The sequence below is a fragment of the Pieris rapae genome, chromosome 18, assembly GCF_905147795.1.
Source record: "Pieris rapae chromosome 18, ilPieRapa1.1, whole genome shotgun sequence".
Taxonomy (NCBI): domain Eukaryota; kingdom Metazoa; phylum Arthropoda; class Insecta; order Lepidoptera; family Pieridae; genus Pieris; species Pieris rapae.
Window position 1 is genome coordinate 154,162 of NC_059526.1, and position 24,711 is coordinate 178,872.

Sequence of the window (24,711 nt, forward strand, 5' to 3'; positions counted from 1 at the left end):
AAAAGCTCTAATTTAAATTTAAATTAACTTCGATACGAATTCAATTTCATGACGAAACACTTATTTATGAAGCTTTCAATTATCTACATACATTGATTACGTAGATTTTGTTATATTACTAATAAAAGCCTGTTTTGCTCTAATCTTATGTTTATATATTAATCTCGCGTCGGGCATTGTATGTCGAAATAATTTCACTAATTAATTCCTTCAAGTTTGTGTGGGGAGCTGGAATGTCTGTCCTTGACTTGGCAACAAAGGACTCTGGTCTTTTGTCTAAGCTACGTCGGCCACCGATGAAGCTTTGCTACGTTTTGCTTCATACCCACTTTGATTCAATCAATATTATAGCTTTGCAATTGCACTGGACGGCAACACCGTCTAGATATCATAAACAAACCTTTGTTTTTTGGACCCTTAGAAAAAACTGCCGCTCACAAATTTAAGACAAAAAAATGACGTCGCTTCTAAATTATTTATTGTCGCCGCCGACAGAGACAGTGAATAAATTATTATGTTTTTACTTAATTCAATTCGGGTTAACTTGAATGACATTTTTTGTATAATTTATAGGTTAGTTTCGATATTTAGTATTCATTGTTATTTATATGGTAATATTAAATTAAGTGTAGATCTCTATTACGATAAGGGGAGTCGTTAAATCATGTGAGACATGTTTCTTTGACAATGTTTCGTCATGGATTTTTAATATTAGAGTTTGCATTATATATAGTTACGTTCTGTAAAGCATATATGTTGTAAATCCATTAGAGTTTGAGGTTTTAATTATAGGTAAATATATAAGTTTTAGGAAGACAAAAACACGCATATATATTATGTTATTTGAATATATATATAGGTTTAATTGTCCTCGGTCGGCATTTATATTCTATAGAAATATCGAATACAATAACGCTTCGTTCCGAAGTATTTTTTGTGTGTTTAGTAATTCCATTGTGCTCGCGAGTAGATCGTTTTGATTTCGTTAGCAATTATAATTTTCTAAGAACAATCAGAAACTGGGAAATTATAAACATAAAACATTCTCAGTTTTATTTATATCAGCTGATCCTTGAATCTTGTGAGTGATCTATCTGAAGATAACCCTTTCTTTTTGACCCTTTCTTCTTTCTTTCTTTTTGAACTTTCACTATTAGTCCAATAATTCACACTTCGAGTAAAAAAATCATGACGTCGCCTTTAAAGCTACATGATAAGCTTGCCAGCTTGACGATATTTGTCAATCTCATTTATTAGCCAAGCTAACATTTTACGAGACCTTTCTTAATCAGTAACCTATATTAATGTGGTTCATTAATGTTGAAGATTAATTAAGCTGGCGATGCAGATGCCTAGGCCCTGGTACATTTTTCCCACCTGAATCCTAATTGCAACAATGTTTTATAAGCAATCGAGCCGAATGAAGAGTCATCTCAACTTGCGCGGTAGCAGTATTTGCTTTTAATTTGTTACATACAAACTATCCGCCGCGAAATAAACTCAATTTTGTAAGCTATTTTTCAATTAAAACGCCATCAAAGGATTGCTAACGGAATTAAGCAGGGCTTGCCGTGTTGAAACGGTTAATTAGGACTTTTTAGTTCGATACCTGTGTGACTCGGGGTCCTCTGAACAATATTAAATACTCGATTCCTAATAGTTACAGTCAGCTTGAAGGTAAAATGGTGACTTGACCGATGCGTGCATGAAATTAATCAGATAAGTTAGCGATAGCACATTTAAAATGTCGGTGCACGCGGCGCGGCCGCGGACAAACACCGTTCCTATGAATAGTAAATTTCATGAATATTTTAGAACAATTGCGAATGATGTTCGATTTGATTCTGTATGTAGGTCGACGGAAATAGTTCAGGGATTGTTAGATCTAATTATCTGGGAGAATCTCGACTAATTGAATTAACTAATCAACTGTGCCAGGGACGTGTACAAGTTTCACTACAAACTCAATACCTTTAGAATGACAAAAGTTTCTATTGTTATGTCAGCCACTTAAAAATGTTCGGGAAATAGAAATGTTTGTTCATTTCTAAACTCTTCATTGAACTTGTAGTCACTAGGTAGCTTTATCGAGACTTTGATTTTTAAATAACGATTCTTCACTCTATAAGGTTCATGATTTGTGTTTAACGTTCGTAACTCTATGAGAAAGTATGTGCGTGAAAAAGTGCAAAAGTAGTTTTGTAAAGAAGTAAATCGAGTAATCTCTTGATATACTAAATTGAAGTTGAAAATTATTTTACTAATTGAAAGCCACTTTCATTCAGAGTTTTTAATTTTTCGAGTTAATATGACATTACATTCAAACAGTTTTAAGTGCTTGCGAAAAAACGAAAAGGTTTCTTGCCTTCTTGATATATGATTGAGGTGAAGAGATGGATAACGCCTACGTTAAATAAAAAAGTCTTCGGCCGCGTTAATCGATCTGCCTGTTCGCGATAAAGTTAAAAAGATAATGCACGGAATTTATTGCAGTTTTTCCAATACCTAAAATGATCCGTAAGTATTAGGAATATAATTTGTGAAGTTTTATGGGACACTCTTGTCCTAGTTCATACAAATATTCACGCCGACGCGACGATTGAATAATATGTCTAACTCACGGAAGGGCAACTTTGTCTTACTAATCATTAACGAATTTCCGGATTCGACTTTCGCTTCGATTACCTGGAATGTATTAAAATGTATAGTAGTTATTAATTAATGAAACACGAACCCACAGTGTATTGTCTTACCTGAAGTTAATCCTTTCAGGATCGACGCCGCGTACGAGTGTGAATTCTATTAAAACTTTTCTGATATAACGCATAACTAGTTCCCGCATCATTCGCTATAAGTTTAACTGCAAATCGTATACTGCATACTCAATAGAGACATTGCCTGTGTGCATTGTCCAAAGAAACTGTAATGTCTATACAGTTTCAAAACAACTTACTGTAATTTCATGGAAATTGTGTATTAAACAAACTTTTCACGCTATTTTTCGCATACGTTGCTCTGTTAAACTGCGCAACTGTCAGTAACGACGTAGAAATCGTACACTTGCAAAATTCAATTGCTCAGTGATTGATACGAATATTAAGTCATTAATAACACCCAGCTCGCTGATACAATATTCAAGAACTCGTCCGTCTCTATCAATCGATATCTCATTGCATATTCTCATTTTAAATCGGCTCGCTTCAATCCAATAAAATGCCTCCGAGACGTTTACTCGGTGCGCCGTATCGCACAATAGTGATAATGAAACATGCATCCATCTTTCTTGCATTTCCTCCTCCACATCACCCGCCAATCACCGCGCTTTTAAAACGCCATTCGAAATTTAAACTTATTTGGATTTTTTTACGACGCGACATAAATTAGAAAGCTTTGTAAAGAAAATGTCAAAATAATAAGCCCGTATAAGTATGTATATTATCTTATGTTCGGATATATACAATTTGATAGATTAATTTATCGTTGTGATGGTTTAACAAATTGTTTACGCAAGCCTGAGTTGTGCCCATTTCGATGTTTAGTTTATTCTGCATGCGTTTATCCTTTTAGTACTTAGCAGGGAATGCTCTGAGCGAACTCAAAGGAATATTATATTCACCTATAAGCGAATATGTTGTTAATGTATGAAGTGCGCTCTTAGCAGTGCTAGGATTACGCTACGGGAAGCCTCTAACTATAAAGCGTACTGACTGCCATGAAATAACTAATATGAAGATTGCTGGTTTTCTATTCACTCATTTTAGGGATGGCAGACGTCAATTCCAGTTTGTTCATTCTAATTCAGGCATGTAAAGCCATATTTCCTCGAAATAAGAGCTAGAAAAGAAAGATATATTTAACAAAGCAAAAATCTGTGGTTATAAGTCACAACTAAGGATTTTAATTGTAGAAATTTATAGGAGGCTGTAAGTGTAGTGTGTAGTGTGAGTTTTAATTTAAAATAAATTTAAAATAAAGTATAATATGTAGAAAAATATATCAAGGTTTCTAAACCGTACTTTATTCAATTTCGCATTATAAACTCTTGTTCCAATTGCAAAACTGACGTATATTGCATTTGAAAAGAACGTCTATTGGGTATTGAAATACGTCCAAATAGTCTTGACTGGAGTCGGAGCTCGATGGGATAGTCGTTGAAAGCCGGTACCAATTTATAGAGCGCTAATACTGCCGAGTTAACAGCATAATCTGCAATCAATACACCACTGGAGTGTGCCTTTGGATCATTTGTGGCGGCTTAAACCCGGCATCTACCCATGAATACTCTGACTAATAGGAAACACCTCTTTGAGCTACATTGCGTGTTCTCAACACGTAGGCAATTAAATTTTAAATAAATACTAAATACTTAAAATAAAATACATATCTGGTACCTAACTAGGTACCTAAAGTACGTTATGTATTATATACAGTAGGTTTACGTTAAAAGCGAGTAATGTATATGCTCCATAGCGACGCCACAAAAGGGTCAGAAGAGGTTCAGTAATGTATTTCGTGAGAGCGATTTCAATATGACCACAATCGTCTGCGCGGGGCCTTGTACTACAAATTGGTAATATACCTGGGATTACTGTTAGCTATAGAGCACAGTTTGTAGCGTATTAGTGATGGACGTTGGTAAAGAAGGGCCGGCATTCTCATTAAAAGGGGAATAAACTAATTGCTGAATTATTTTGCTTTTTAGTACTAATCAAAACAAATGATATATAAAACACGATAATTCTCCTTACGTTGCTTCGTTGTTTGGTTATGTCATTTTGATTAATGGTTGAAAGTGACTAATGTTCACTCAACTTAAGTCTTATATCGTAATGGTACTTTTTGTGATACCTCTTACTGAGTGAAATAAAGAGGGTACATTGGTGAGTTTGAGTAGAAAAGAGGGATCCGCGCTCTATAGCTAATGTATAAGTATAATAGCTTTACCAAAACTCAGCGTTAGCTTATTGAATAGAGGTAAATTATTCAAATTTCAATTGTACCTTATCGCCGGGTATCGATATAATTTGGTTGGGCACACGGTCTCCACTGAATTTACCGAATTCTATGATCACTAGTATATTATTCAACAGCCTACGTAATATTCGATCTATGACCTGTGGAATCTTACCAAGATCTCTTATTATTGCCTTGCGAAATTTAAGATTATCATACAGTCTTTGAAGTGTTTCATATATTAATAAATTAGTTTAATTTTTCCATAAGAAATTAAGGTCACCTCTCTATGTATTAAATCTACGATATATTTATACCATGTCTTAATTTATGTAAATTGAAATTTGCCAGTTTAATTAAATACGATGAGTGAATATAATATACCGAAGGCTAGCATTAAGTAGTGGAAAGTCCCACAACAGTTTAGTTAACCTCTCGACGTCGATCGTCAACTCGTTTTACCGCCTACCCTCATTACGAGCCGACAATTTCCCCGGTGTACCCACTGTTACAATCTATTCACGTTGTATCGAACCTCCCTAGGGGATTATAGTCTGTTTACCAATTACAGTTAGGAAATAAGCTTGCAAGAAATTGAGAGTAAAAGAAAGTTGAATAAAAAGAAAACGTGGCTAAGGCTGTGTTTGATTGGCTTAGATAGCGGGTAGCTTACACGTTACTTTTTTATTAACACTTAAACTTTTTTTAAAGGGTTAGGATGCAGTTGCCATAATATATGAAGTTACATTCAGAAGACAGAATCCATAACATGGCCTTTTATTGTTATATTTTGATAAAACTACTTTATAATTAATTATGTAAACTGATTTATTATGTCCCTTAAACTAATCCGACCACTGGCGGTCACCTGAACTGTGGTATGTACGACTAAGTGATTGCCACTATATCTACGGATCTACGGGGATAGCTGAATAAATAACCTATCTGTCATTTGTACGAGCTATTGTTCGGATCGCTTATTCGTCGGATGAGATTGCAGCTCGCTATACCCACCCAGGTGCTTAGCCTCAATTCTATGAGTGTGCTTATATTTGTTCACGATACAGTTGACAATTTTACGAAAAGGTTTGATTTTAAAGTTCCCGTCAGAACGTATGTATCGTCGTCATGTTTTCACTAAACGTAGAAGATTTTCCTTTATTTGATCTTTCACAACTTTCTTCAGTAATGCTTGATACTTTGGTATATTAAGATATCATCAGGTAGGAAACGGATGACTTTGTTGTGGGACCTCAATCGGAAAACACTGCTATTCAATGTAATAAATTATGTATTATGTTCTCAAACTATACTTTTTTTTAAATTACACTGTTTCTTTAAGTAGATTAATTTCTATATCACAAATGAGCATGGACATGTAATTTGAATCTTAAAAGGGTTCCGTATACACGTTTCCCGTACTCACAATAAACATAAAATAAATCGGAGTTCTCAGGAGGTAGGCTCGAGCTAGTAATAACGCGAGTGATACCGGTGTGTCGTGATGATAACGCGAAGTGACGTGTGATCGGCGTTCATATTGAGGTATCGAGTTACGACTCACATGTTTTCATCAATAACTATAGAAGAGCTTTATTCGTTATTTTCGCACATTATCTGAAACTAAACTAGTTATCCCTCAACCCTATATTATAGTGATAGTGTAGAAAGTGTTATGCTAAGTGATTCTTTCGTATATACAGTGCGATACTGTAATTAAGATCTAATCCTACGCAATATGTGAGGACAATTGACTTGTCAATAAAAAGATCTTTTTTAAAATCTCAAATATTTTCAGAGTTTCAAAAAATTTATGAGAGAAAATATAAGTGACTAGTTTGTTTTTGATGATTTTTTGTTAATTAAATACGTTCAAATACCTAGTCTTCCATTTAGCACGAGCTTTATTTAAGGCACATTGAATGGCATTGGACAATTAATGGCATATTTCATGTATCACATTTACATAGTTCGTAATAACGCTTCCAAGCATGCCTCAGGGCCTATCAGACACCTTATTGAGCTGAAACTAATCCACAATGCTACAATATTGACTCAGCAGATTGGTGTATCCTATCTGCCAGTTAATACACGACACGAGCCGTATTTACTTTGAATTAGTCTCTGTTAAACACATTCCCGGTGATAAGGCGGTTATGGGATCATAAGGATTTCATATTGACAAGGGCGGAGTGGGTGTCTCCACTGTAATACTTACTTACTCGTGTAACTAATGCCTAAATAAGCAACAATTTTGACCTTACATGCGATGGACTTTTGTGCGAGATATTTGGGAAAACTTCGAAAGAAAATATATTTTTTATTCTAATTCCTACTCTCTTTTTGAGAAAATCACGTTATTTACATTCGCATTTCCATTTTCTTGTTAACACTCGTTGACTTAATTCAAAATATGTGAATATCAGACTCCCAAAGTAGTCAGTGCCGCATTGAGCTTATAATAAACCATTAACACATTCCACTGATTATAACAGATTAGCATAATTTTAAGCCTTAATACACGAAACGCATTAGCTTAATAACTTTAATTAGAAAATAGCTAGATAACAACGGCTAAAGAGGCAGATTAGAAAATATATGGAATAAAAAATTAATTCTTTTGTTTTTACGTATTGAAAAATATTAATTGATTTTATAAAAAAACATCTCCTGTAAGACGTATCATAAGTTTAATACTCATGTGACATGCCATTCCCTCAGATAAAATTAATTGTAGCTACGAGACAAAAAAAAAACACTTCTATGGTCTTGCCTACCAGAGTCGTAATCTTGCTTTTTTTTCAAGTTTCTCACATCCACACCAACAATTTGAAAAATCTTAGTTTTATATCACATCAACCATTATTTAAACGTGGAATGGTTTAAGCAATATGTGTTTATAATATCCGCTATATAAGAATATAGCGCCAATAACTTGCAAGATAAACACACCCCACATGCACACTATCGCGTACATACACACACTTAGTTAAATGTATTTAATATCTCCTATTAATTGTTTTCATTCTAAGTTTTGGAAATGTTGGAAACGTTTTGTCTATATTATGTATTCCATGTTTGGCTTACATATAATCTAAGTGAGCTGTAGAGTATGAAATAAATAAATAATGTGAAAACGTGACATTTATTATTTGCACAAATACCATCCAGTCATAATGTGTATTATATTATACATTGTGAGTGAAATGTCAAGAATTTATATTAAAGTTTTCATAACGCGCTTCTCTGCTCAGGTGTAGCAGCCTTGTCTTTCTAGGCTTGATTGGATTGATAGGAGTATTTTGCTAAATACTAAGCCTTAGTTTGTTTGCCTTTGTTCAAATTGCCATGATTGAATAATTTAAATAAGATCAAAACTGTAACTTTAGCAAGCAACCGAAATCTTTATCTCTTAATCCACGAACATCCGTATGTCTGCTTGGTTAATGACTGATCCTTCAGTTTCACCAGTTGGAAATACAATATAATACTTGTCATTCATTAAATAAAAGCTGCCATATTATTATATTATATATGCACTATGCATATATAAAATAATGACAAAAAATAAATAATGACACAGGGCAAATAGCATATAATTTTTACATTTTTTGGTTGCGTGGAGTTGAATAATTAATAAAAATAATGTAATAAGGTAAACTCATTTGTTTCAATCGGATTAGCCGGTTTAAGCGCATTACATTCGGTCGAGATTTTATACAAGTGCGCCTTTTATACAAATTATTTTAATTATCAATTAATACTTGCTATTTTCTTTTGTTTCAGGTACGTTCAATCTGACAGTCTTATTCTTCAGTAAGATTTGATTACATCAAACTACGTAACTTATAGAGGGAACACGACACACTCGTCATAAGCGTTCAGCAACTCCGATGATATCTCTCTCTCAATATGATTGCAATTTGCGCTTTACACTAGATTTATTGAATTGTCATAAGTCTACACACAGTTTTTGGTAGACCTCAAGGCAAATATCTCGGCCGCGACACGTGATGTAGTCATTAAATTATTTAACGATGACTGCCATTATTTGGGACGGATTTCCAGTTCCCTAGCTCAATGGCAAATGGATTTTTAATGCACATGCGACTATTTTGATAATATTCTTTCACTTCCTCGATAGGTATAGCCCTATGAGTTTAGAATAAATTCACTGTAGACTTTAAGCACCGATGACTCTGTCGGTCGGTTTGTTTTTAGATTTGACTTTGGTATCAAACAGCGGTCTGTCTGTATTTGAAGCTTATACCAACGAAGCAAATAAACGTGAATTTGTCGCTGAAAAGAATTTTAGTAATTTCAGTAAGCGCCGACCCATGTCAAGTTGAAAGGAAAAAAAAGAAAGTAGTCTGCCCTAATTTGTTTCGCTTCGGTAATGATGCGCCGGCGTCACATAAACAACGCCTTTATTGTACAAGGCTTTCAACTCGTTACTCGATGACCTCACGATAACTTATTGATATTTAAATGTACGTCATAGTTTTATGTTTAGTGAAGTAACTTGCCTTCGGGGCTATCGAGGCATTTAGAAACTTATTGTTTCTCTGTATTATCTGCTTTGGACTTTACTTTTAATAAAAAATGTGGAAAGATAATCGTTTTGTGCACTCCTAGGTTGTGTAGTCTCAATTTAAAGTCTATTTCAATGTAATGTGATTATCGATTGTTCACTTAGGTTCCTTTAAATAAGTAAAGCAATTTGCGTCGTCCCTATATTATAATATCTATCGTTACTCGTCTCGGGGCTCACCTGGCTAAGCCGGCCGTACATTAGGGCGGGTCTAATGCGGCGTATAACGGTTTCCGTCGAAGCCTTCACTTGTACGGAGATCCACTATCGGGACGAGATGAGAGACGGAGTGACAAGCGCATTTGGATTACGGCTGCTGTAGTACTGGAGAGGCAGATGTTGAATTTGGTGGTAAAATACAAAGTTAAATGATTTTAGTGATATTGTACAGGTGAATGAAATTACGCATAAACATAAAATTAGTTTGGCAGGTAAAATATTAAATTTATTTGATAATGGCACTACCGCACGTATTGAACATGAAAGCTACATTGTTATATTTTGTAAGTGCCTATCTATTGGAACAGAATAACAATCAAATGACTCGTCAGTGGCATCTCCGTACAAACGAGGCACAAAGGCATAAACTCAGAGGAGACCTTTTGACCTCGTTCAAATATTTAACTTAATATATTTAACGGACAGATTGTCCCGAAACGAGAGAGCACCAGCGTCGGAATTATAAAATTCCCGCCAAAATTGCCAATTCACGCCAAATTTCATAACTTTTGTCTTCGCCCGCCTCTCGAAGCCCGATTAGATGAATCTTAAAACTGTTAGAAGAGATTTCCGTTTTAAATACCATTACGTGCATCATTTTCATATAACAATCAAATATCATTTCATTCGAGATCTCGTACGGTATTTAGTATAAATTGACATTGCTTATATTATTTAAATTGGTTCTTTTCAAAGGACATCTTGAGTTTAGTGTAACGTCATTTAATATAGACAAGTGTAGGAACTTGGGGTTTTCACGGGATTTTATATAAACTTAGTATAATATCTAGTTTACGGTGAACTTAAAAGCGAAGATCTTAAATTAATCTAAGAGTCAAGAACAAAGAGGAAAGCCAATATCTCAAAAGTAAAAGACAAACAGTGTCGGCTAACAGACGGTCAGTTGCTACTAAAGCTACGATTAGTTGTACAAGATGTGAGCCCAGTGGATCAGCGAGCGGACTACAACTTGGACAACTAACTTGGAAGAAAAAATCCAGCTGAAAAAAGATAAAATTATTTCCATTTGAAACACTTGTAGATGCTGACATCGAAGTTTGATGAAATATATGATTCATAACATTTCAAATCTTATTACAGCTAGCCCATACAATATGCAAGAGCACAAAATGAGAATGTAGTTATCAACAAAAATCAATAATTTAAATTGCCCCGCTTATCTCCACTTAAAGAGCGTCTGCCTACAGTTTGGTTGACACAACATCTTCTCGCCTTTGTCCGATCCTGATAGTGTTGATATGGAGTCTATTAGGCCTTTCTTGTTTAGTTTAAAACTAACTTCGACACAAAAGCTCCTTGGGGTCTGTCACTCGCCGAACAACTTGATACCATGAACCTCATTAATCGGTAACATGATTTTATAAGTGGTTTCAACGCTAAGTAAAAAATTTGGTCGTCGAAAAGCATTGAGAAGTCACACCTAATGTTTAAGGATTTTCCGATACCCGATTAATTAAATCATGGTAAAACGTACGTAAATGGAAAATCTTTTTAAAAGAAATAGCATAAATATTCAAATATTTCAAGTAGAAGCGATAGCAATAAGTTTGTCGCTAAAAAATCATAGCAATTTATCTCATAATACTTTTAGTTGGAGAAGTGCAGACGAGTTACGACTCTATTTTTATTCGCAGCTTAATACGCTAATGCTCAAATAAAAGGTTTTCAAACTTGTGAATAGCTAATCTAATTTATACTTTTATGGTCCACTGCTCCTTTGTATTGAATACAAATTTATTCATTAATGTAAAAAGAATTTTTATGGGACATTTTGGATATTTATCCAGCCACTTTGCTATAGTTGTGGCTATTTCAGAATCCGTAATTATTATTGTATAGAGACGCAGACGAAGCCATGGCAACGCTTAGATTTAGCAAACAATTAGCATCGTGTATCGGATGAGTATAAGCCGATTTTAATTTCCCCTCTCGGATCGTATCACCGGCTTTCCACTGATATCTCTTTGTGCCCGGCTTAACTCAAACGCACGAGAAACACTTTGAATTATTTAAAAAAAATCTATTTTACGCTTTCTTTCTGTGGCACAAAAACATGTGTATTGAAGTTTTATAGTCACTTAAATTCCTAATCAGTTAATGTACCTTTCGTTGGTCTTTATAATACTGGGACCTATTTTTTACTAAATAGGTAATATTATAATTGTTTGAATTTGTATTGCCTTAAAAATGCATTCATAAGTGCATCTGAATTTGTTCCTGGCTAGGAAACATATTTCATATAAAAGTCACTAAAGTGACCAATCTTAACCAAATTTGATCACATATTGTTACGAAAATTATAAACATGTGTACACTACAATACACTTATGCCCAAAACTCGTTGACATTTCTTAAACGTTAAAGTAAGCAAATATAGGTTTTATCAACCCGAGACCGACATTAACAGTCAATATGGATATTTTTGAAGAATGGTCGCTGAGTAAATAAAAAACAAATAAGCTCTTAAAATCGAGGACGTCAAGTGATGCGTATAATTTGATGCGACCATGCCTTCTCCAATACACTAGCAGACACAAATCTCAAAACGCTCCTACAGATCGAAACCGTCGGCAAATGCTACCTAGTGGTATTAAGAATTAAAAGCAAAACTACACTTACATTGTATACTCTATATTGAATTGAATTAAATCTGTGAAGGCTGTTTGTTAGTTTATGGTAAGCATTTTATGTGTGATTTTATATGCTGGTTGGTGTACAGTGTATTTGTGTGTGTACATAATGTGTTTGCGCAGGCCGCGTCTCCGGCCAGTCAGGTAGAGAAGGTTTAGAATAACATTACTTTGATGCATCGCGTTGCCGATACCCTAGCCTTACTGTGCGTTTACTTACTGTACTAAGCCATGTTTAGCCTCTATTTAGACACGTATAATATTGTTAATACCTACATTTTTATCGGTAAGTTTTGACGTTAAAAATGGTGTACGTCCCTGTCTTGGGTTTCCGGCTCCACGGGCTCTTGGCTCTCACCTTTATTTCACCTCCCCATCTCTGTCTTTTTCTTGGTACTCCACATACTTTCAGGAAATAAATAAATAAAATATACTTTGTAAATTTACTAATCAACACATAAACCAGTTCTTGAATCGCCCAAGCATGCAGCTGTCGGGCGCCTTTTTCCATTTCTTGACTTAAACATATGATATTTCAAGATTTTTACTGCGGGAAAAATGCTTCTATGGGATATGTGTAAGATAGAGAGAAACTTTAATAATCAACTGTTATTTTTAGGCATAAATGCGGTTTTTAAAAAATAATAATCAAGTTAAATGAGTGTTGCACAGTGCGTCAACGTCGTCGTTCACTTGATAGGCGTTGAATCGGTAACAAGCACAAAGTTTTTTTGTATAGAAAACATGGATCGTTTTCCCGGGATTCGAACTTTCTTTAATAATATTGACATACCTCACACGAACATAAACAATAAATGCTGAGCAGAAATAAAGTGCCCTTTAGTATATATATATGTATTTGAAATTATTAGAATTCTTTACTTTTCATGTCTGACAAAAGGAACTACTAAAGGTAAGTAAATTAATTCTATAAAAACACTTTTACATATATGCTCAATGTTTTCTTTTATAGATGTGATATTGGAAACGCTAGACTTTCAGAAAATGGAAGATATAAGTTATAAGATAAGAATATGCAAATTAGTTTAGTAATTAAACAAAACTAATTCGTGTAAAATAAACTTTAACGCTGGCAGCATTTCTTCGCTGTATTATATTATTTGCGATACTTATATACGTTGAGCGGGGAATGCACCAGCTCAAGGGTCATGGGTTCTATCTCCCACGCAGACGCAGCAAATAAACTTTTTAATAAGCTATTTTTATAATTTACTTTAATAAGCGCCTGTGCATTTGAACCCCTCGGCTCAAGAGTCTCTACTCTAAAGGGAACAAAATCGAAGTAGGAGGAAAGTCTGAGACATTTGTTATTTTCCGCGTGCGCCACAAACATTGATAATTCATACAAATTTGTCCATTTATCTGATACAATAAGGACAAGACAAATCAAATAACTTGCTGGTAACATACGGTGCTATTGTTCTTATATGCCAACACTGTTTCTTTGTTTTTTTTAATATCTTATTCCTCAAACATAAAATTTCTACTATTGCCAAATATCTACTTTGCGACAGAACCATATAAAAGCTAGCGACCGTATTGCAATATCCTACAAGAAGAGGCTTTTAGGCAGCATAAAGTTATATCAAAGTACAACTTCAGCCGCATCAAATTCAGTTTCCACTTCACACCTTGAAGTTTCAAACATATAGATAAATTTAAAATGATATACCTCTATATTCCTGTGATATTTTAACTATACCAGCTAGTTTATATATTTTTGCCTTCTTACGTTAAGAGGATGTATTTGAATCTAGTGTAAGTTAAACCTATCGTATGTTGGTTGGTCCCGTGAAAGAAGCCAAGTCTCGGACGAAACTGCTATGTCATCGTATAATTTAATTATGTGAGCCATTCTTAGGGTCACATGTTAATTTCAAGTTTAAACCCTCTTTATATGGCTTAATTTGATTAACTTGTCTTATATTTTGTACAAAGGTTGTGAGTTACGAAAGCCATGTAATAAAAAGCATTAAACATTTACTTAATAGAACATTTAAAGTTGATTCTGGTCCGTAGGTATCCTCTGCAAAAATAGTTAGCAACCCTGTTCCAGGACTAGAACTATCTGAAATGTAAAAAATGCGTACCAAGTAAGAAAAAGCTACCGTTTTGACCTATCTAAAAGCTAATATCCTACCCGTGTCGATGCTGCCCTGTAAAACGACCAATTAGGGCATTGTCCTTCCCAAACTCATTGGCAACTGCACAACCAAAAAGAGTTAGATTAGTATCTTCTTTTTTCAATTGGCAACTCTTTCTGTATAAAATGAGACAGGGGTCGTATTTTTATTTTTTGGACAGGAATGCCCGAGAACTTTTAGAAGTTTTAGGTCTGTCTGGACTTTTTCTGACTTTCGAAAGTTACATTTAAAGAGAAAATGTATGGTTGTTGAATATTTTCGGATAACGCTTTGAACGACTTTGAGTTGTAATGTTATGACAATAATATTTATCACCCTTACGTTTGAATGGAAAGGCGTCATTTAGCGTCAATCTATAAATCGGTTTATTTATATTGATTAACTAGATTGAATAATAGATATTAACTATGTTGTTCTTTAAACACAGGCTCAATAGTAATCAAATTTATTCATAATAATTTTCTTACGATGAAACAGAGTATATAAATACATATAATAAATATATAAATGAACAGAGTTAGCCCAGAACAGACGTGTCAGTGGATTTCGATTCACAAACGTTTTTGAAAATATTATATTTCACAGCTTCAATTAAAAGGAAAATACCAAATATATTCGAATTTGTTTTATCAAGATGTGAAATTCCATGAAATGTAATTTTGCCATTCTTTTAATTAAAATTCAATTAATTGGACGCTATTTTCAGTATTAATTACGAAAATTGGCGTAATTACTCCCAAAAGTGAAGAAGTGGGGTTAAATGACTCGTTGAACGGCCGCTTTTATCAATTCAAGTATTTTTACTCATTGAAACTCTTAGTCCCGTAGGGGAAAATGGGTTAATAGTGAGCGGGAAAAATATGTAAACAATAAGCAATTATGGAATGAACACCTCTTTCCGAGTGGCGTTTTAAATTCCTACAAAATTGTAAACGTTAAAAGTTTTATTATGCAATAAAGGGCAGCGAACGAAACTCTTGATAAATTTAATTAATTCAACTCGATACAGCGAATATTCGAATTTCCAGGGAGAAAAAATAAAAACGGATAGATTTAAAATTTGTAAGTCCTTATCGACGCGAGCGGATAAACGCAAACACTAAGACTTTAAAACATATTTACTATGTGTACAAAAGGTATACTTACTTGTAAAAAGTAATCGAGGCAATGTATTTAACATATAGATCCAGATGTAAAAGTAATAATAACAAGTATTGGTAAGTTAATGTAATGCATCTAACTTTAAACTTCTCAACTTAAATAATAGAAAATTACGGATTTTGGTTTCAAACTCAAACTCAAAATATCTTTATTCATATAGGTAAACATGTACACGTATGTACGTCAAAAAAACAATTTAAATTTATATTTACAACCAGTTCGCAAGTCAAGGGCGTAGAGCGGGTAAGAAGAACTGGCAAGAAACTTTCCGCCACTCTTTTCAATCGCCAAGTTTTTAATACAAATTGTTTGAACTGGAGCAAATCAATCCCAAGGATTAGGATCATTTAAGTATTCGTCACATTTATAAGAAGCTTTCTTAATTAATTTACTTTTAACAAGGGCTTTGAATTTATTTACTGATAGTTCCCTAATTTCGCTTGGGAGTTTCTTGTAAAACCGAATACAATTTCCATATAAGGAGTGGTTTATCTTCTGGAGCCTGGTTGGTCGCACACTCAAATTAGTTTTATTACGCGTATTATACTGGTGAAAGTCACCATTTGTTTCAAAATCGTTTAAGTTTTTTTGTACATACAACAAGGCTTCAAGATTAGAGATTTTTATGCCTATGGCCAACGTTATTTGGTTTCGAAGAAGCAGAGATGGAGAAAATAAATTCCCCTCATGTATAGCCCCCCTTAAGCTACATTGGACCCGACACAGTAGGAGTGAAATGAAATGCAAGGATTGTTCGCTCGCGTTTGTTGCGAAGCTCTACTTAATATACCTTTATATGATTTGGTTAACGATGAAATTAGATTTTAAAGAGAATTACACAATAATTCGGATATTGAAATTGTCAATTTACTTAATCCAAAAAGGTCGTCGGCTTATTCATAGCGTACGACTTGTAAACATTTTTTAAATCCTTTTTTAACTTCTGTGTATTGCTTACTTACAATAGGTATTTGTGCTGACATTTATTTATTTTTAATGTCAAATTATTTATGAGATTCCACGGTTCTCCACATGCTGCTGACATACCTGACTCGCTTCATGCACTTTCATAACATTTACCATGCTTTTCGGTTATGGGTTCTTTTCACTTGCCCTTCTCTCAGGTACTTCTGGAGTTGGTTAGGTTAGGTTATGTACGTACAAGGCCTAGTCAACCCGATCTCACTCCATTGAGTTAATCATAAATAACTCACACAGTCTATGTGTATATGTGTGTGTTTGTGTGGTACTTTTTGAAGTGAAACTTCTTTATCGGCGTTGGAAAAAAATCGATTGTCACATTTTTCCGTTACGCGTCAAACTTCACAAACAATATGATATGAGACATTGAGTTCTTATGGAGATATAAACTGAAGTGATTTGTGAACTTGTCCTAAATTTTTAAGGTTTACAAATAACTTGTATTTATTTAAAAGAAAATGTAATTCATAACTTCGTAAATTATGTGAATTTAAACAATATATTTCATATTTCAGTAACCGAAATAATTATACCGTTATAGTAATAATTATATTATTATCTAGGTCCTCGTCTTCCCCGGTGAAGGCGGTTTTTAACCCTAGTCTGTTTATTACTACTGCTATTATTAATACCGCTAAATTAAAGCCGCGCAGGCGGCTTTTAATTTATCGTTTGCAGTTTTATTATTATTATACTATACTATATATATACAGACATACGAATAAAATTTATAAAAAAAAGTATAACAATAACCTTCTGTTAAGTTGCATATAGTATATCATTTTTCTAAAAAAGGTGGTTAAAAAAGGTGTGTACACCAGTACACGCACATATTTTTTTTAAAATCCCAAACATGTATGTTTTATTAGTCTTGTCACTATATAGGTTTAATTGAAGTAATGCTCTTTAGTGATGAATGTTCCGCGAAAGCCTGAGCATACAAAGATAACCTGTTGTAATGAATTCGTGTTTCCCCTCATTGTTAGCGTAGCACAGAGCACTACACTGAGTGTGAACTGGAGTTATTAAGATAAGAAAAGGTGAAAACACAAAGTTGTTTTTATTTATATGCTGAACAGGTAGGAATAGTACGTACCACTAATAACATAATATGAATTTGTTTACCTGTATACGTTCTTCAGCCTTATAGCGAGTCAAGGGCCGAGGAAATTAGCTTATTATAATTATTTTAATAGTTATAAAACACTACAATTTGCTAGATTGCGGCCCGCGCCGGCTCCACTAATTAAATATTTAATGGGACATTTAAGTAACCGGTTCGGATGCGTCTCGGAATATATAATGCAAAACAGAAATGCCACACATTTCGTAGTTTGAATACACAAGAAAGAATTTCAATCGGCTTACATTGAGAGTAAACATGCAAGCTCCATGTATTAATTTTAATGTACATATTCTGCTGTTGTCGTCATAGACTAATGCCTTCCTAAAAAAAGTATATAAAACCCTATGCTAGTGACTCCTGACTGTCATTAAAGTTGGAATTGAATCGTATTGATTAACAGGAGTGAGTTTCAAGATCAATTCCGATATCCTGTGGGCGGTGTTACAATTTCATAAATTGCCATATTACCATCGAGCCGACCGCAAATCGTCCAGATATGCCCACCTGCTCGGGGTGACCATTACTTGCGTTGAATTTGCCTCTCCTTTATTATTACATCAATATTTAAGGAATAGTTATTATTTTGATATTGTATGTTAAATTACTTTTAGTCAAAGTTGAAGGAACGTTTTTCAATGACAGTCAAATAAAGACAAATAAATTAAAGTAATCCCACTAAAATATGCAAATAAAAATGCCACAATACTAAAAAAAAAATTTATTATCAAAACTATGTATATAAGAACCTACGTAGCCACAAAATAATAAATATTATATGTTGTCATAGACGTGGCCTAGCACTGAGATGGGTGCAATTTGCGGCCAGCTTTCCCATTACGCACACGCCACCACTGATTGCACTATATACAACATATACATATGTACTGAACGAGCAATGAACAATGGGTCACGAGGAAATATCGTTCGATGGGCTTTAACTATTTGTTTTATGGAAAAACTGTGTGATTGTGAATGCAATGGGCGCGGTTTCCATTTCTAAACGTTTACAATAAAAATGCAAACTTATTTTAAACGAGCATAAACCCATGACGCAGAAGTAAAGTGACGCATAGTATTATCTTCCTATGTTTCGATTCAGTAATCGGTGACGCCTAGAGAAAGTCGCGATCTCAAGAAACTAACTTCAAAAATATTTTACTTAAATAAAATTTTTTTTATAATATGCATTTGCATGTCTCCTACAAAAATGGCATTAATAAAAATATACATCGTTTCGCAGCAAAGAATTTTAATTAAAGAAAGTTTTCTCAACATGAATCCCGTCCGATAGTGTCATTAAAGAGGCGCGTAATGTTGCGGGGCGGGGCTTGTCTTAATTATAGACATAAACAATCCCAACCAAAAACCTTGCAATACCGTTGTTTATCAGGAGTGTTTATACAAACACTCCTGATAAACGCTGAAATTGTACATGCGTTATAAATACCTAAATCACGCGGACCTCCAGGTCCAGATAACATCCCAGTAGAGGTCGTTAAGCTTAGATTGCAATAAAATAGTCTTGCTCAGATGACTATTCAATCACATTTATGACACAGGTGACCTCTCAACTGAGTGGTTAATAACCTCCCTAAAACATACTCTCAACGTCCTCGTACAAGCGAAATAAAGCTGAAATTTCTATACTTTATAGACTTTTAGAAAGCTTATGACAAGGTTAGGAATGACGTTCTCATAAATCGTTTAGTTAGTTAATATTGGTTTCTTTCCATACAAGTATTTGACCACTTGTGTTGCGCCATGACAGCTATCGGGTCTTTCAATTTATTATGATGGGTAAAATCGAGGGTAAACGGCGTTTTGGTTGAAGAATTAATCTGGGAACTACCTATTTTCTAACAAGAAATAATCGTTTCATTAATGTGATAAAAATAATTAATACTTGTGACGCGCAATAAATAATTGATTAATAAATTACAAACAAGTAAAAAGTGTATTGTGAGAGGCCGTCACGATCTGATTATAAAATATTTTAATCAATTCCTTTTTCAATGAAGTCATAAACCTTCGAAGGTTAATAAAAAACGACCTCAGCAAGGTGAAAAGTTCGTGAATTGTTTTTTAATTCAATTTTTTACGAGTTTACTTTAAGGAGTATTATACACCTAGCGCAATAAGTACGTATATAATATATTGATTTTGACGAGTCCCGTGCTCGCCCAATGGGCCGTAGGGCTCACTCCGACATGTTCGTGTTCTGTTCGCATATCCCTCGTTATTTTTATTCATAAGACAAATAATGTCTTGTTGTTAATACATTAATATCAGTACTTGTGAAATTAATAGGACGTCAAAATTGGTTCGACAATTGCAATAAAAACGTCGTCGGTATGGATAAAGCCTTAGCAAACCCACTCGTTCTTACTTTATTGATGTCAATGTCTACGAATAGCGTTATTAGGCTTTATGGGTACTTATTCGGGCTAATTTCGCCCGATTCCAAGTAATTTTGACAAGGTTTAGTGAGTAATAAACGGTTCGTCGCTTGTAACTCTATATTTGTTTGAGAGTTTTTTATTGGATGACCGAAACTTGATAGCGTGATAACTGATAAGTGTTTTGAGAACGATATTTATGGTTATGTTCGTTTCGAGATAGAAATATTGGGCTAATATTACTTAATTACCTTTGTCGGAGTAAAGCAACCCTTGGATTGGATTTCAGTTGAATACGCAAGAGAAGAACTACAATCCGAAAAAGTCACTTGTTGCGTTCTCTTGCCATTTTCATACTCTTATCATACTCTTAGGCGGTACTGAATCAACTACTTACTATAATTTTTAGCAACAAGAATATTCCGTTATATTAATTGAATAAGCTCATTACAAAAGTATGTTTTTTTTTCAATAAACTATGTTGAATTTGCTTTATATAGGGACATATAGGCATTTTAAAATATATAACAACTGTTTAATACAGCAGTGGTGAACGACATGTGGCCAGCGATGGTCGGCAGATGGAGTGGCTCATGGGCCATGGCGTGCGGCCATGCTTACTTTGCAATTATTCGCAATTTATAAAAAAATACTGCGATTCAGACATCTGCTAAATGTAAAGTGCGATGATACAAAGGGAAAATGATACGGGATACTCTATTTTCCTTTTTATCAAAATAATGCAAATGACACCTTTCTCAATTACAATAATATGCATTCGGAAAATGACACAATATAAACGATAACACTGATTCGAATCAAAAACAAAGTCAAAACTATGTTTAAATGATAGGTTCTATATTTTATTTTGACGTTCATATGTGTACATTATTTACCTATATTGTTACCTATATGAATAAATGATTTTTGACTTTTATTGTACACTATGGTCTGTGTTGGTTTATGATCTATTTGTCGCACTTTTTACTGATTTCACCTAGCCCTTTTTATGCAGACATTGCTAAATTGTGTCTGGTTCAAATATTGAATTATTAATAGATAAATTAAAGCCTTTTCAATAAATAACATAGTAATTAAATACTGAACAAAATGAGTTTTTACCTGAGAAATCAAGTATAACGCAGGGATTGTCTTCAGTGGTCTTGTTTTAATAAACATCTCGCAGGTGTACCGACACACAATACGTATAGTCTACCAGTTACAACAGTGGTTCAAAATTTTAAATTAAATGTCTAGTGTGTTTTTTTAATGGTGACTTCTTAATTTTATCTGTAGTTCTTCTATTTTATTAAAGTAAAGATTAGTGAACTAAATATTGATTACTAATGAACAAGGACAGATTTCGAAAGATTGTTGCCGATTTTATTTCAAGAAAAACCACAAGAAGAATAACAGTAAAGATAATTTTTTGATCATCGGATTTCTCAACTGTGGCGTTGTATATACTGTGCGGTAGGTGTAACTCTGTGTATCAAACGAGCGAATCATTAATCTTGATAACAGGCTTAACTCGTTCGCAATTTTTTTAATTTGAACCGCGCATACAAGGTTAGGAGGGAAAGGCTAATGAGGTTTAGACGGGACAGAAAACTTGCTTTATTAACTTAAGATACTTGTAAGTTTCTTATTTTTATAGCTATTTAACTTTACGTAAATTTTCACACACTTCTGTGTCTGCTTTAGTTCAAATTACAACTAAAAATATTCATGAATCAAACCAAATTGTAGAAACTAAGCCGCTCAAAAGGCGCTCAGCTGTTTCACCACATGAAAGACTAATTAGTAACATACATAATTAATTAAACTTATAAAATGTATGAACTATGTTATATGTGTCTGAAACGCATCGTCTCTCGACCTATATTAGGGAAGGTATGAATGCATCCTAATTACTTCGTACGTAAACTCAAGTGAAAATTTGTAAATAAGTACAAAGTCAAACCTATTGACTATAAAAAAATTAAAATCATAATAAAAACCCACTGCTAGATTAGCCACGCAGATTTCATGTAGAGCAAGCTAATTTTATGCCCGTTAGGATGGATATTCTATTGGCAAGGGACCGCTACCTGCTATTGTACTTTTTGCTTTTTGCCCCCCGAGGACTAAGAAACTCGTTTGCGAGTTTAGAAGCTGTGGTTAGTGTGGTGTAAATGCTTTTCGAAATTAGTGTAAAGAAGCGCATTGTATTTCAATAATTATATACATGTATCGAATTATGTACTTGCTTTATAATTCTAAACACAACTAAAAAAACTTAATAATTCATATTATTCCAGACTGAATTGTTGATCTTATAACAGCCAATTAACTAATTGTAGCATAAATTGCGTTTACGTTCGAAAACCATTCTTATTTTGAATATTTATAAACAAAAAATATCCCATTTGGAAAGCGTTAAAATATGCGCAACGAATTAAAAGCAAATCGTTTTCGGATATTATTCGTATTCAATGTTTTTGACATTATGCGTTTTATATTAAAAAAACGAAATGGTTCCGAACGAGTGATCTCGCTTTTTATAAAACGAGAACTTTGTCAATATCTCGCTGGATTACGATGCGATTACCCAAACACCAATCCCCACCATCTCGCAGCACTGAAACTTCAAATAAATAATTCAGGTTAATATAAAATAGTATTGCTATATATGTAACGTTGTACTCAACAATATTGCATAAAGAAATGCAATAAATAGGTAAATATATTGCGCTGTGCTTGGTAGAATTGCTCAAGAAAATTTGCATGAGCAGACGAATATTCAGCATATTTTGTCACAAGAATATAAAAAAGCATTGAAGAATGCGTTGTATTTATTTTTGAGAGGAAAGTTTTTCGGAATGATAATGCTTTGTGGTTTTATCTCACAGCAAATTGTCTTAAAAAGGGTTTCAAATAGTTATTTTAAAAAGAAAACTCTTTATTATATGAATGGGTAAACATCCCAACATTTTTTACAGAAAGTTTTATGTCGGAAAAGGCTGGCAAAGGAATTGTTTTTGAACTTAGACCAAGAGTGTTGTTTGTTGTTTCTTGTAAAGTTTACCTCTTAATCGTATTACAGGATTAAATATGCTAAAATAATATTGATGATTCTAAATCAAATCAAATCAAATCAAATCAAAAATCATTTATTCATGTTGGTAACATAATGTACACTTATGAACATCAAAATAAAGAATATTAATGAATTTAAATGCTTCTAATTGTACATTTACTGCCAATTCTCAAGTCAAGGGCGTAGAACGGAAGAGAAGAACTGGCAATAAATTCTCCGCCACTCTTTTTTATCGCCAAGTTTTTTTTTACACAAAGTTTGTAAAGAGCTGCAACCATTTCACCATGTTCCATATTACATCTTGCGTAATCAAAAATAATAAAATAAATTAAAAACAAAGATTTGTCCTCTAGCCAAGTGAAAGGAAAGATACGACCATTTCTAACAGATATTGATAATAATAAGCGGTTGTTCTAGAATTATTCATTTGGGGATGCAAAAAACCAAAGCATCTGATATTTTTCCTTAAACTGAAGCGTGTAAGGTTAATTTATATTATGTACGAAATACGTATGTTTGTAGATATGGCATACCTAATTTGTTTGTTTGAAGGACAATTCTAACGACGACGTTAATGATGGATCAATAAATTAATTGTATATTGTTTTACTTGAATTTTTCTAAATTGGTATTATTAAGAATAGTCTAGGTTTTTTGAGTCTTAGATTAAGGGCTTCGAGGTGAAGTTAAAAAAACTTTTGTAATTAAGAAGTTATATCTGATGTATCAATTTTCGTAATTCGAATTTAATTGAATACAATTTATTTGTCTTAGTGATAAGAGTATATATATCTCCTTAACTAAGACGTGAAGCGAAATTGTTGTCCCGTCAACAAGTTTAATATTCAGTGTGTCCCAAAGTATTTCAAATATATCGGTCCTGGATTCGGCACAATTTATAGATGAAGATACCCTCGCATTTGCCTACAAAATATTTCTTTTGTTATCTGCAGTTTAGGGGCGGGCCCACGTTTCGAGTTTCGACCCTTTTTTGCTCGAATTTAGTGTGTAATTGTATTAAAGTAGTTAATATAGAGTACAAAATGTCTGAAATTTTTAATTCCAAATATTATTAGGTTCTTTTATCTAATTTTTAAGTGTTTGATAATTTATCATCAATAAAAACAATTTTTTAAGGTTTCTTAATTATGTACTTATAATTTAAAAGCTAACCCCAGTGAGTAAAGCCAATACTTAGCGTGAAATAACATTTATGGCGTATTCCAAAATGCAGATAAATTATATTATGCAGGCAGTTATTAAACAGTAAATTATCCTTTCAAATTGACCGATAATTTGAATAAACGGCGCTATTTTTGTTTCCCATCTCTACGCTATTAATTTAGTCTGGATTTAAACCAATTGCCAATTGGCGTGTTAAATAAAATC

At 33.6% G+C, this 24,711-nt stretch overlaps 1 protein-coding gene across 1 annotated transcript in view; it reads left to right on the top strand.

The window, feature by feature from the left end:
- Positions 1-24,711, top strand: part of LOC110999595 — a 170,559-nt gene that overhangs the window by 118,395 nt on the left and 27,453 nt on the right. The window lies entirely within an intron of this gene.